Consider the following 12,898-nt stretch of genomic DNA (forward strand, 5'->3'; position numbering starts at 1 on the left):
ACATAAGCATCAGGCATAAATCAAGTCCTACAGACCGCACCACAGATTAACGCTTGAGTTTGTTACAGTTCGATAAATAAATAAAAATAATAATTTTAAGAAGCTGCGATTTGTTTCCGGTCTAAAACCCGCAACATTTATTATTTTACAATTAAATACAAACCCCAAACCTACAGTTAATTATTAAAAACACAGGTGTTTTTTTTTATAAGATTGATATAAATGTTGTAAATAGTGCGAGACGAGTTAAAGAGCGACTTACACACCTGTACGCCCGCAAAACGTTATTCAGAGCATCATCTTTCAGACCCGCCCACGTTTCGCGTTCCTCGACGACGATTGGTCCCCGCACGCGTCACTCACGCCATGGGGACGGTTCTCCCGGCGCGTTGCGAACACAGTCGGTACTTCACTCTTATCATGATGATGAATTTAAACAACCGCGATTGTTTCTCGCAACTTCAAACGTCTTCTCGAAAGTGAGGGAAACAAAGTGGCAAATGCCACAGGAGGTCATCAACTCATAATTGCGCCGTGTTGGACTAAAATCTCAGCAATGTCGCTACTCTGCGTGCGAGGTATGTGTTTAGGACCTTTTCTTTTTATTGCATTGTATTCCCATCACTGTGCACCTGCGTATGTATATGTACGTATGCATCCTTCTGTTTTGAAATAGCGTGCAGTTGCTGAACTTGAAGTGCGTGTGAAGAGAGCAACAGGTTATGATGATAAGTTACAATTTAATAAAAGGTGCAACTTTCGGTAAACACGTCAGTGCAACACAGACTCGAATCTGTGTTAGTGTGGATCGGAGACTCATCTTCCCGTTAATGCGCTTAACGGGCTTTCCCGGTGCTGAGATGTCATTGCATATGCCGCGATCACCTGTCTGACTGTATTATGCGCGATAACAAGCACGCATGCACATTTTTCTCGGGATTATTGCATTACACCCGCCTGGCTTTACTGTGGGGGTGTTTTGCGACTTTGCGCTCTATAAGAGAAATCCAGGTCGACCGCGCTGTGCACCTGTTGTTACTTTGTGAAGACACTCTATTTCACTCTATTTAACTGTGTTTTTATATCAGCTTCGCAAATCGAGCATGCATTAGATGTGCGTGGCTTTAATCGACGTCAGTTCGCCCTGACTCTTATTAATATGCTCGTGTATGTAGGCTACTATGACCAAAATCAGTCATATGGTCATTATCTGGAATATGAATAAAACAGCTTCCCACTGATGTATGGTTTGTCAGGATAGGAGAGTTTTGGCTGAGATACGGCTATTTAAAAAACAACACCAACTAAATATTGATTATTAAACGCCTTTAAAGTTGTCTAAACGAAGTTCTTAGCAGAATATCAATAAGCTCATATTACTTTTTTGATATATTTACGGTAGGAAATTTAATATCTTCATGAAAGCTTACTTTACTTAATGTCCTAATGATTTTTGGCATAAAAGAAAAATCCATAATTTTGCTACAGATATACCTTTTGTGCCCTAGGGTCACATGTCAAATCAAAAGCACGCCAAAAATCCTTCCGTATTGATGATATAGTGTGTTAAATACACTTTAACCGCAACCGTTTGCCGTAAGGAACAGCATGCTAGTATAATATCACTACGACAGAAGAAAACTCTTATAAAGTGAATTCACTTAAAGAGTTATTTAGTAAAACTTTGCCAGAAAAAAATTAAAAAAATAACTTTTGCTTGCTGCTTTTTATTGTATTTGTTATACTTTTGCCGTGAAAACCCCCCAAAATGGTGACATTAAATACATGTATACTACTACTACTTTCTGTGACGGAAGTATTAAGAGTGCTATATGTGATAGTATATGAAGTATTGATATTATTCATATATATGTAAGCATGAAATTTTATCGCATTTTTCCTATGCATTGTGCTAATTGATACCTTCAACTTTTTAAGCTTGCGAAGGAGGAGAGCATTGTTTTGCTCTATAAAAATAAAAAATAAATCCTCCATCCGTGAATATAATAGAGGTTTGAATGGGCCTTTTTGGCTTGAGCCTGCTGTAGCAACCCGGTAACTAAGTCGACGCGCATTTGAGACGAAAATGCATTGGTTTTCGTTTTATCAATTCTGTTTAGCTGTTGACTGTTGAAGTCAATTGCAGCGGCTAAATGTTCTATTGCATATACGAGCGCGATGGCAGTTCGAAACCGTCTATAGGAGTTTCCGCTCTTTATAAATCTAATACAATTGATTTGGGTTTGTCTGGACTAGAGTAGATTGCTGTTCTGTGAGGTCTTTTGTGTCACAGAGACATGTCACGCCGTCAGCAGCCATGAGAGAGGAAGCGTGCACGGAAAATCAAAAGAGACTGACATCTCGGGGATGAATAGAGCGGTATTCTGGGATAACGGAACAAAATAAATATTATGTGGCTTCGTCGTGAATGTAACAGTGGACTATTATGTTTTCTGCGAGGCTGCAGGCTGACGCCTTTTACAGTGGAGTGTGAAGAAAGCGTATGGAAAGGTCGGATTCGCAGCATTTCGTGCAGTGCTCGGAAGTTTGTAGAGAGTTAGACGGATGTATGTGGCACGATGCTGGTGTCGGGGGGAGGGACAGGGCTTCGGTGTAATCCTCCAGCCATCTGGTGCTGTGTGGGTCTGCGTGTGTTCGGCCGCAGCATCACATGTGTGCACGTCGGCTGTAAGCTCTCTACAGCTTCTGTCATCCAGCCTGACCAAAAGAACGCATCTAACACCCTGTACCTATCTTCTTCGGTTTTCTAAGACCTGTGCATTGCCTTTTACTTCATGTCTAATTTTTGCGTTTGAAGTTTAGGTTACGGCATGCCGTCTTTACCAGGGTAGTTTCAAACTACTTATATCACCTTTATATTATATAAAGAAACTGTAGAAATGCTGACTTTTGTACCGTCGCTTTTTTTTTAAACAGTGTTATTTTACTATTATTCGTTATTATGCATGTTTAGCCTTTATTTACATATTTTTAGGTTTTGTTTGAATTTTAGCTGAAGTTTCTGCTTTTGTGTGTTTTGTCGCTTTTGTTTTAGTTGCAGTCATTTTAATTTTCAGTTATTTCAGTTAGTCGTTGATCTAACATTTCTCATTTTCACTTAGGTTTTAATTTTCCAAATGCTGCTTAAAATGAGTTTTGTTTTAGCTTTATTTCAATTAATAATGATTTTTAATTCATTGTTTGTGTGCTAAATTTGCCAAATCAAATTATTAGAAAATAACACCCTTTATCGACAGCTTTTTTTAAAACCGCTAACAGCAGGTAAACATTTTTGGACAGTAAGATTTTTTTTATGATTTTTAAAAATAATTATCTGCTGATAACCAAGCCTGGATTTATTTGATCTAAAGTACAGTAAAGTACAGTAATATTGTATCATCTTTACACTGTGTCTTCAGTGTCACAGGATTCTTCAGAAATCATTCTAATATGCTGATTTTGCTATAAAATATTATTATTATTATTATTATTATTATTATTATTATTATTATCATCAAAGATTTTCTAACATTCACATTACGATCTTAAATAGTAAAAATATTGCTTTGTAAGCAGAAAATAAGTCAATAACAACAAAAACAATAAAACAATAGAAAAAAAAAATTGTACTGTTCAAAAATGTTTCACTCATAGTGTATAAATCTATAATAATAATGTATGTAAATGAATTGTATGTGTTTTATTTCTTACTGTTTTATTATTATTATTCAAATTTATATATATATATATATATATATATATGTATATATATATGTGTATATATATGTGTATATATATATATGTATATATATATATATATATATATATATATTATACAACAAACTCAGCTGCACAATCATATACAACATTTTTATTAATTACACACCAAAACACAAAACTACAAAACAACAAACTAATACACACACCTTTAATTAAAACAAACAAAAACAAGATATCATGGTCAGATAGGATCTATTATGAAATGCTTAAAACACTTTCCAGGGGGACCACAAATTCTACTTCCTGTTCCTCGTCCCATTGCCTCCTTATAAGGTCAAGACACGGGGAGGCTGTTCTTTGAATAACCTCAGATAGAAAACCTCTCAGAAAAGGGTCCATATTTAACAACTCATCCATCCGTCCCCCTTGGAGTTGATTCGAGGAAGGAAAGGTCCTTAACTCAATTCCATACACTAGAGTCTATAAGAGAAAGGGGGTATTTCTTCCTTTTTTTAAATTAGATGTCATCAGAATAAAATAAAAGCGGTTAGTCTTATGATTTCTGATATACCTAATGGAAAACGTTTGGTAGAGGGATAAAAAGTTGCATTGGATTGGTTGTTGGGATTCATTGAACCCTGTCCTTTGTTTAACCTCGCGTGACATATGTGGTTAAACACTCTGTTGAGCGATGTTTTAACTCTATTTTTTCCCTTTCATCAGGTATCCCGTTGCTACAAAAAGCCATTCGCTTTGCAATTTGCGTTTTCACTTACATTGTCTGTTTTTCTTTTCTTTTCAGTGAAAAAAGCCAAGCTGCAAGGACCTCCAGGTAAGGGACTGTTCGCGTCATGCATGAAACAGTTGTGGCTCCGCAATTACCCTCAAAGAGGAAAAAAATAACACACCGTTCAGTCAGTTGTCATTCACATGAGTGTTCGCTGCTAAAATGAGGTGCTTGAATCAGACTCTCGCTGCGGCCCAGTTCGTCTTGGACTGGAGAGACGCGGTGAACTGGTTTTCTTGTTAGCCAGCAGGCAAACACTAGACCGTCAGGGGATTTTCAGTTCACTAGAACACACATTACACTCTCTACCCAGGAGAGAGACAAACACGCATGCATGTAAGTGTGTGTCTTTTCATGACTGAACCGTAGAATTAAAATAAGCTTTTCGGAAGAGCAATAAAGTGAAATTTACATATATAAAAAAAAAAATAGGGATTACTATTTTTAGCTCAATAGTATCCGCTGATGTTAGATATTTAATATAATATTTATATTTAATAAATATTTAATAAAATATTTGTGCATTATCTTTTTCCTATTTTTGTTTATATTCTCTTAACAATACATATCTTCATCCAAATTCAAGAATATATATTGTTTTCTCTAATATACATTATAGTTTAGGAGTACTGAAAATGATTGATTTTATTTTTAGGAGCCTCTTTTTTATTAATTCAGACAAAGTGATACAGAATTTTAGACATTTAGGCAATTTATCCATTATCTGCCATATAAAGTTCTCTTAATTTTCTCATTATCAGCCAGAAAAACCTATTCAATTGCACTGTCCCGGTTTTAGTGCATGCAGAAATCTTTTTTTAATTGAAAACCCCTCACTCGGGGACTTTTTTAACAAATGTTAGCTTTTTTAAAATCATATCTAAGTGAATAATTTTAACCGTGGTTGTTTTTATTTCGCTTGCAGTTTCAGCCTTGGGTGCTGATATGGCAGTAGAAATAAATCACGTATTGGTGCATACAATACAAAAACGCACGCAAGCTTTTAGTCATTTCTGAATTAGTTTTGGGATTACAAATTATAATCTGATGCGGGTTGCATGCAGAAATGGCAAGCGCTGGCTGCAATCTCCAGCTTCAGTCTGACTCTGAGGTTTATATCAGTCTGCCAGGGAAAGTTTGTGCTTAAGAGGTACCAATGTGTAATTCTGACTATTTGGGTTTTTTTTTTAGTTGTAAGTCACTTTGGATAAGAATTTCTGATAAAAAAGTGGCGATGTTAAAAGGCTATGGGATAGGTATAGATTGCTGGGACACATTTATGGTAAATAAATCTATATGGGTGCATGAGCATCTTTCAGTCTAAATGATGTATCTATTTGAGAAGCTAATGAGCTGGTGTTTTGTCTCTGTCTGGCGTTCGGTGTTTTTATTGACTGCGTCTGGGTCTTCTCGTTCTTCCTGTGTCACCCACACCGTGGATGTCTGCTTCTGCATCATCCTGCATTATTCATCCATCCAGCTAAATTTCTTCAAATATGCCTACCTTACCTTATCATATTGTATTTGTAACAGTAACAGCACACCAAATGTATACGCCCAAAGTGTCCGGATTTCTAAAGGGTGTATTCAACACTTGTTGTACCAAATGTAGTTTAAGACCGTGTTACACTAAACATAAACATAGACTCAATATAATAATAACATGTGCTCAACCAGTGGTATGAGTTTAGGGCAGATCTACCTTTCCAGGCACTGGCTTATTTGACTTGGTTTTCCAGTATTTCTGTAAGGTGCCGCTAGTAGCGCGGAAATGGCTTCATTCATCCGAATACATATACTTTATGTATGCATGTATGGTATGTTTTAATTACCGGATGAGAACATCATAACTGCATAATTCATGTACTCTTGATCGACCTCACGTAGAGCGACTATTCCATAAATGAGACTAAGATCACTGAGAGAGAGAGAGCGCCGGCGGCAGCAGAGCATCAGTCTGTGTCTGACTCCCAAACGAACAGAGGTCTGTCAGAGTGACAGAGAAGTCCATAGAAATCTAATCTATTGCTAATAACAGAAAAAGCCTTTTCAGCCTCTTCTCCGAGTGTCCCACCCACAGCACAGAATTCAATACTGTGCTAGAATCGAATGCAGTTTGACTCCTAATAAGATTCTATTATCTTTGCCGCAGAGGGATTCTTATTGAAAAGTGAAAGTGTCTCACTTTAGTTTAACAGATGGTGATGCTTAATTGCATCAAATGAGGAAGCCTATTATTGAGACGGCTGTCTAAATCCCTGTTCCTCAGCTTCTAACTCTTTTAAACATGCATTCTTTTTTCATCTGAAGATACTTTATTTTCCTTTTACGTCGATGACTTGCACAATGTAGGCCATATCATGATGTGCAGACTAGATGTTAGATTATTATTTTTTTAATGTTTATGCTTGCATTTATTTGACCAAATATACAGTGAAATATTATGCTTTTCGAATGTAATGTTTTCTATTTAAACGTTTTTAAATGTTATTATGTAACCATTACTCACGTTGCATGATCCTTCAGAAATCTTTTTAATATTTCTTGCTTAAGTAACAGTTTCTATCATTGCTGAAGACAGCTGAGCTTATTTTTTGTGGAAACCTTGCTACTTTTGTGTTCATTGTTAAACAGAAAGGGAAACATTTATTCTAAATTATAAACATTATAAATAGCTTTACTGTCTTTTGTTTAGTTTAACGTATCCTTGTTCATTTTCTCTAAAATATGGGCTGGATTTATTGCTTGTACTTGGGTGTCTGTGTTTATATATTTAGCATCAGGTGGGAGTATTTCTCCAAATAGCTCATAAATGTCAGCTGTACGGGCCCAGGCATGTGAGAATATGACTTATTTATTTTCGTAAGTCATCAAAAATTAAATATTCATCAGGTTAGGCATCCCTGGGAGCCCCTTTGCACTCTGGGACAGTTAGATAGAATGAGAGCGTAAAAAGCAATCTTATGAAAGGAAGCAGGTACAGATGTAAAGATGTACCCACTAAAGAGTCTGACGTACATTACAGTAATTAGAGATTCAGAATGGTATAAATATTTGATCATTTTCCTGCTTCACCCTAGGCCCAGATAAGGCCATTCATCACAAAAATCACACCTCGTTTCTGTATTTCCATTTATTGCCGATACCTTTTTCTTTCAAATATATTTCAGCTCTTCTGAATCCTGACTGCAGCATTGCGTGCCACTTTGTTTTATAACAATGGTCTTTAATTAAAAGTGCTCTATTTTGTCTGATTCTAAAGTAGTTTTTGGTGTTGCTACAGTACATGACCCTGTTGATTAAGTGATAAAGTGGGTCACTTTAGACCGTTACTTATATACTCTCGTTAATTAAATAAGTTAATGTGTTTTACAAACACAGGGAAAGTCTCACAAGCTTATTGCATTAGAGAAAAAAAATTATTAAAAAGAAAACGTTGAAGAGTAAGAAAGTCCAGCTTCCCAACCAGAGAAAAGAGGACGACCGTTTTAGGATTTAAGAAACACTGAGATTAAAAATATAGACTTCATAGTTTGTTAATGGATGCTAAAAACGTCAAACACTTAAACCGTATTCCAAATATGTCCGAGTTTTGATAAATGAAGAATGAGCCGACAGGGTAGAAGATCTCAAGCTGGTTGACCACCATAACCTGCATGTCTATTCTGGGCTGTTTTTCTCTCTTCAACATTGTTTTTAGTTTATACACTGGGTTAGTAATCAGTTAATCTCTGGGCAGAATAAAAAGTGTGGAATGTTGCTGAAGCCGAGTTTAAAAGTGGCCTTCATCTGAGGTTGAGAAAAGATGCCAACCCAGTGTTAAGTGTATTGAGAAAAGCCTTTAAGGACGGCTGTTTAAGACAACTAACTAACTGTTCTTTTCAATTGGGATGGGTACACAGTTTTTTTGCTTGGGGATGTTTAAGAAGGAAGTTAAAAATATTAAGTGGGCAAAACAGTTCATAAAATGCTGCGTTAACCTACAGTGACTTAACCCAGCCATTAACCACACATCTTTTGCTTTCTGTTCTTCGTGTAGCTGTTAACTTTTGATTGAAGCGGTTTAGTATTTAATTGGCAAGGGCAAGAGATGTATTGCTATGAGAAGTTAGTGGATCTAGTAATATTTGCTCTACCATTTCAGCTGAATCCCTTCTAACCCTTTAACAACGACAGACCCCCCCCTCCCCACACACACACATACAGAACCAGCCAGGCTCTTACAAAGAATCAATTGCCCTTCACCGACTTTTTCTATCTTCTCCAGCTCTATCCTTCCATCTCGCTCTCATTCAGCCCCAATTCTGCTCTTCATTACAGCGGTCATATCAAGAGAGGGCCGCAGAAGCTGTGTCCCTCTCTGCAGGCTCTGGGATAAGCGAGGAATCCATGGGGACAGAGATTACACCCGGGGTCTTGCAGCCTGTCTGCAGAGAGAAATTGGAGGAATTCTCATTAAGCTAGCATTACCACTTGAGAAAAGCTGTCGAGTTCTCACCTAGAAAACACGCGACACTTGACCCTCCAGGATTACATTAGCACTAATGTATGCATGCACACTCAGAGGACAGTTTTATTGCTCAAGTGTTGCTCTTTCAGAGCTCAGGAGGCTTGAGAGTTCATAGTTGAGGTTCATTTTTACTATCAGTTGTCTCAGATGTTCTCCTTAGATGGAAAATATAAAAGCAAAAGTGGCAGTGAAATCAGTGTGGATTGCATAGCCCAGATAGTTTGGTCTCGGAAAAATGGTTTAAAATGTTTAAATTCTTATTGATTGTTTTTGGTAACACTTTATTTTTATTAGCATGCATATCACTAGAATATTAGCCATTTGTTGGTGCTAATTAAGCACATATTATTGCCTTATTTTTTATCCCCAATGCTACCCAATATCTAAACTTAACAACTACATTATTAACTATTAATAAGCATCAAATGAAGAATGTATTGAGAGAAAAGTCATAGTTAATAGTTAAGAAGTGTTACCTTTTTTGGCAAATAGTTCGTACATTTTAACAAGTTTGTGACCCTGAACCACAAAACTAGTCATTAGTATTATTTTTTCATTCATCTAAAAGCTGAATAAATAAGCTTTCCATTGGTTCGCTGGATAAATGTTAATGATATTTGACATTGATACATAGATTGAATAAGTTTTCCAATATGGTTTGTTAGGATAGGACAATATTTGGCTGAGATACAACTATACAACTGTGCAAAAAATCGATACTGAGAAAAATGAGAAAATCACCTTTAAAGTTGTCCAAATAAAGTTGTTTGCAATACATATCATTGATTAAAAATGTAAGTTTGAATATATTTATGGAAGGAAATTTACAAAATATCTTAAAGATCCTAACATGATCTTTGCTTAATAATAATAGTAATGATTTGTGAAATGAAAAATCTATAATTTTTTGACTCATATGTATTTTTGGCTATTGCTACAAATATACCCCAGAGACTTAGAACTGGTTTTGTGGTCCAGGGTCACGATTTCAGATTTCTTATGAATCTCTAATACTAAAGGGCAAGTAATTATGTCTTTTTAACAATTACAAAACAGAATCGATATTTTTTTAATGGCTTCATTTCAAATTATGTGGTATGTACACTGTAAAAAAAAAAAATAGTTTCAACTTCGCTGCCTAAACATTTTTAAGTTGAGTCAACTTGAAATTTTAAGTTGCTTAATATTAATTTAAGTGACAGCTGGAATATTTTATTTGACTAAACAAAACATTTTTAGGCAGCGAGGTAGCAAGTTACTTCAAATTGAATCAACCTTTTTTTCTTTTACAGTGTATAATCTAAAATAAGTGTTGATATTGATACATAGATTGATAAAACATAAATGTTTGAAACATACTAAAAATGCATGGTGATGTATTGCTTTAAGCAAAGTTCTCCTTTTCTTCTCCATGCAGTCTCACAGCTGAGTTTACAATTGAGATTGAATGAGATCTCTTTTGTATGTCTCAAGACTGACAGTTGATTTCAATTGTACCTGGGTAAGTGAAAGGCAGAGCGTGGGCGGAAATAAAGATTTAGGTGAAGTAGAATTGGAGAGTAAAGATCATGACTTTACCATTCGTTAGCCGTGCCAGATAATCTTGGCTGGAGAAATTGAGACGCCCTCTTCACTGAAGCTTCCTACAGGATTCATTAGACACCGGACTGCTGAAATAAATCAAGAGCGACGGACAGAAAGCCTTTCAAGAGGTGGTCAGTATTCGGGTGATTTTTATTGAGGATATATTTTGAGTTGTTTTGAGAAAACTCTCGCTTGCAAGGCTGTACAAAATGCAGGCTTGATTTGTGAGAGGGCTTCTCAGGCCAAACGGCTTGATTGGATGAATAATGCCACTGTAAATAGAAATGTCATTGAGCAATCGTCTGCTGATTAATATCCGCAGATGAAAAGTTCAGCTCATGCTGATATTTATGAGCTAAATTTAGAGTAATCACAGGGTCATGAACACATTGTTTTATAGAAATAATATTCTCTGGAAACAAGTAGTATTTTCTGGAAATAGTAATTTTCTATCTCAATTGAATATTGTTCAGCATAATCCCTTTTTTGTCCAATTTGATAATGCTGCCTCTCTCCCTCTAATTCTTTTTCTCTGCTTGTGCCATTTTCATTTTAAAAATCACCCCTGTGAAATGAGTCTTGCAATCTTTGTTAGTTCGGTCTTCATAAGAACATGTAATTCAGTACACAGAGTTCTGGGTCAAGATTGATTAACTCTTATGTATAAATAGTGTTAACGGCGTTAACAAACCCGGATGGTTTCAAATGCGTATTGTAGACTGGAACGTACGTTTTAATTCAAAAGATGTTTTTTTTGGGATTAAACCAGTTGTAAATGTTGTCAGAGATATATTGTAAACGTTAAGTTCCTATTTGAAAGTTAAACTGCATTACATTCATCAAAAGGGACAGTAAAGATTTAATGTGTTACAAAAATATTCAAATAATTAATTCTACTTTTCAGTACCGTAGCATCTTAGAGACTGCGAAATTGTCGCCGAAAGCAAGTTATAAGTACAAGATACATTTCTTGCCATTAAAATAGCCACAGAAGCTTGAATTTGGAGAAACCGGAGTTCCAGTTTTAAGCAAAATTAAACAAACCTAGTTACCCAAAAAGCCCAATTAAAAATATATGACTTTTTAGACTGATGATCAACTTTTTTGAGTTCTGAAAGCTGCATTAACCTTTAATTTTTACATCTCGGAAGATCAAGTGGCGTTTGCTGTGAGCTCGTTGTCCTCTAACCATTTAATAATAAGATTGTATAGGGAACTGCTTGTATAAAATCAACTTTGGAGAGATGATAGAAGCACTCGCATTTGCCTTCATATTGGCTCTCGTGGAGCTCTTGCGGCACTTTATATCTAGGTTTAATTATGCCTGCTTGTTTTGACCTCTGACAGCCTATTTCAACCTGTCTGTGTCGCTGCACATAATAACTATTGCATTTACATAAAACCATGAATATTTAACGCACACTTAGAGGTGGATGTCACATCTCAATTTTCCATTACAATACTTGTCAGTTTGCTATGACATCACACCAGTTGGTTTATTTAATATTGAAAAAGATGGATTTATCAACTAAGTATTCCTTAGGAGTAGCGTACATTAAAAAAGAGACATGTCTGCTTTTGTTTTTCATGGGAGGACGCCATATAGGTTTAGAGTTACGTGAGGATGAGGCACGTTTATGGATGAAACTAAAAGACTTTATTGTTCTAAAGTGTTTTTTTCCCTCTTTTTTGCAGACAAGTTTAATGTGTATGTCACGTTGAAGGTCCAGAATGTTAAAAGCACAACCATCACGGTGCGAGGAGACCAGCCCTGCTGGGAACAGGACTTTATGTTGTGAGTATTTCTGTTATTTTCGTGTCTGTACCAGTGTTACGCTCAAATTTTGTGCCTAATGAAAGGTCCCCGATTCACTGAAGGACTTTAAAAACACTCAAATTACTTTGCTGTGGAAAATAGCATAAAACTAGAAGCGCGGACATGTTCTTGGAAATAGAAAGCAATTTTAGGTATTTGTTTTAGGACAGTGTAAAGAGTTCGAGTTCTTTACATCTTCACATTATTTTTTTTTTTGTGGTTCCTGCTTCATCATAAAAACCACTTAAGTTTGTCCTACCTTCTCTTACCTTTGACCCTCTTGTGTTGCAATGACAAATGTTAAATAGGTTTTCGATGAGTTCTCAAGAGGTTTTGTGTGTCCCAGAAATTGCCCCCGATTTCCAGATTGTTCTAGACAGAATTTTTGGCAATTCTTCAGGAAGAATTCTGAGAATCAGCCGCAGTTACAGTGATTACCAGAGAGAGAGAGAGAGCGAGCGCAGAACACAGCGACTGACAT

At 36.1% G+C, this 12,898-nt stretch overlaps 1 long non-coding RNA gene across 1 annotated transcript; it reads left to right on the plus strand.

The window, feature by feature from the left end:
* Positions 1 to 440: 440 nt before the first annotated feature.
* LOC122346031 lies at positions 441 to 12,375 on the plus strand. Its single transcript, XR_006251080.1, has 3 exons — positions 441 to 578; positions 4,523 to 4,552; positions 12,297 to 12,375. It is a non-coding gene; the product is annotated as an uncharacterized LOC122346031 (long non-coding RNA).
* The last annotated feature ends 523 nt before the right edge of the window (positions 12,376 to 12,898 follow it).

The sequence above is a fragment of the Puntigrus tetrazona genome, chromosome 5, assembly GCF_018831695.1.
Source record: "Puntigrus tetrazona isolate hp1 chromosome 5, ASM1883169v1, whole genome shotgun sequence".
Classification (NCBI taxonomy): Eukaryota; Metazoa; Chordata; class Actinopteri; order Cypriniformes; family Cyprinidae; genus Puntigrus; species Puntigrus tetrazona.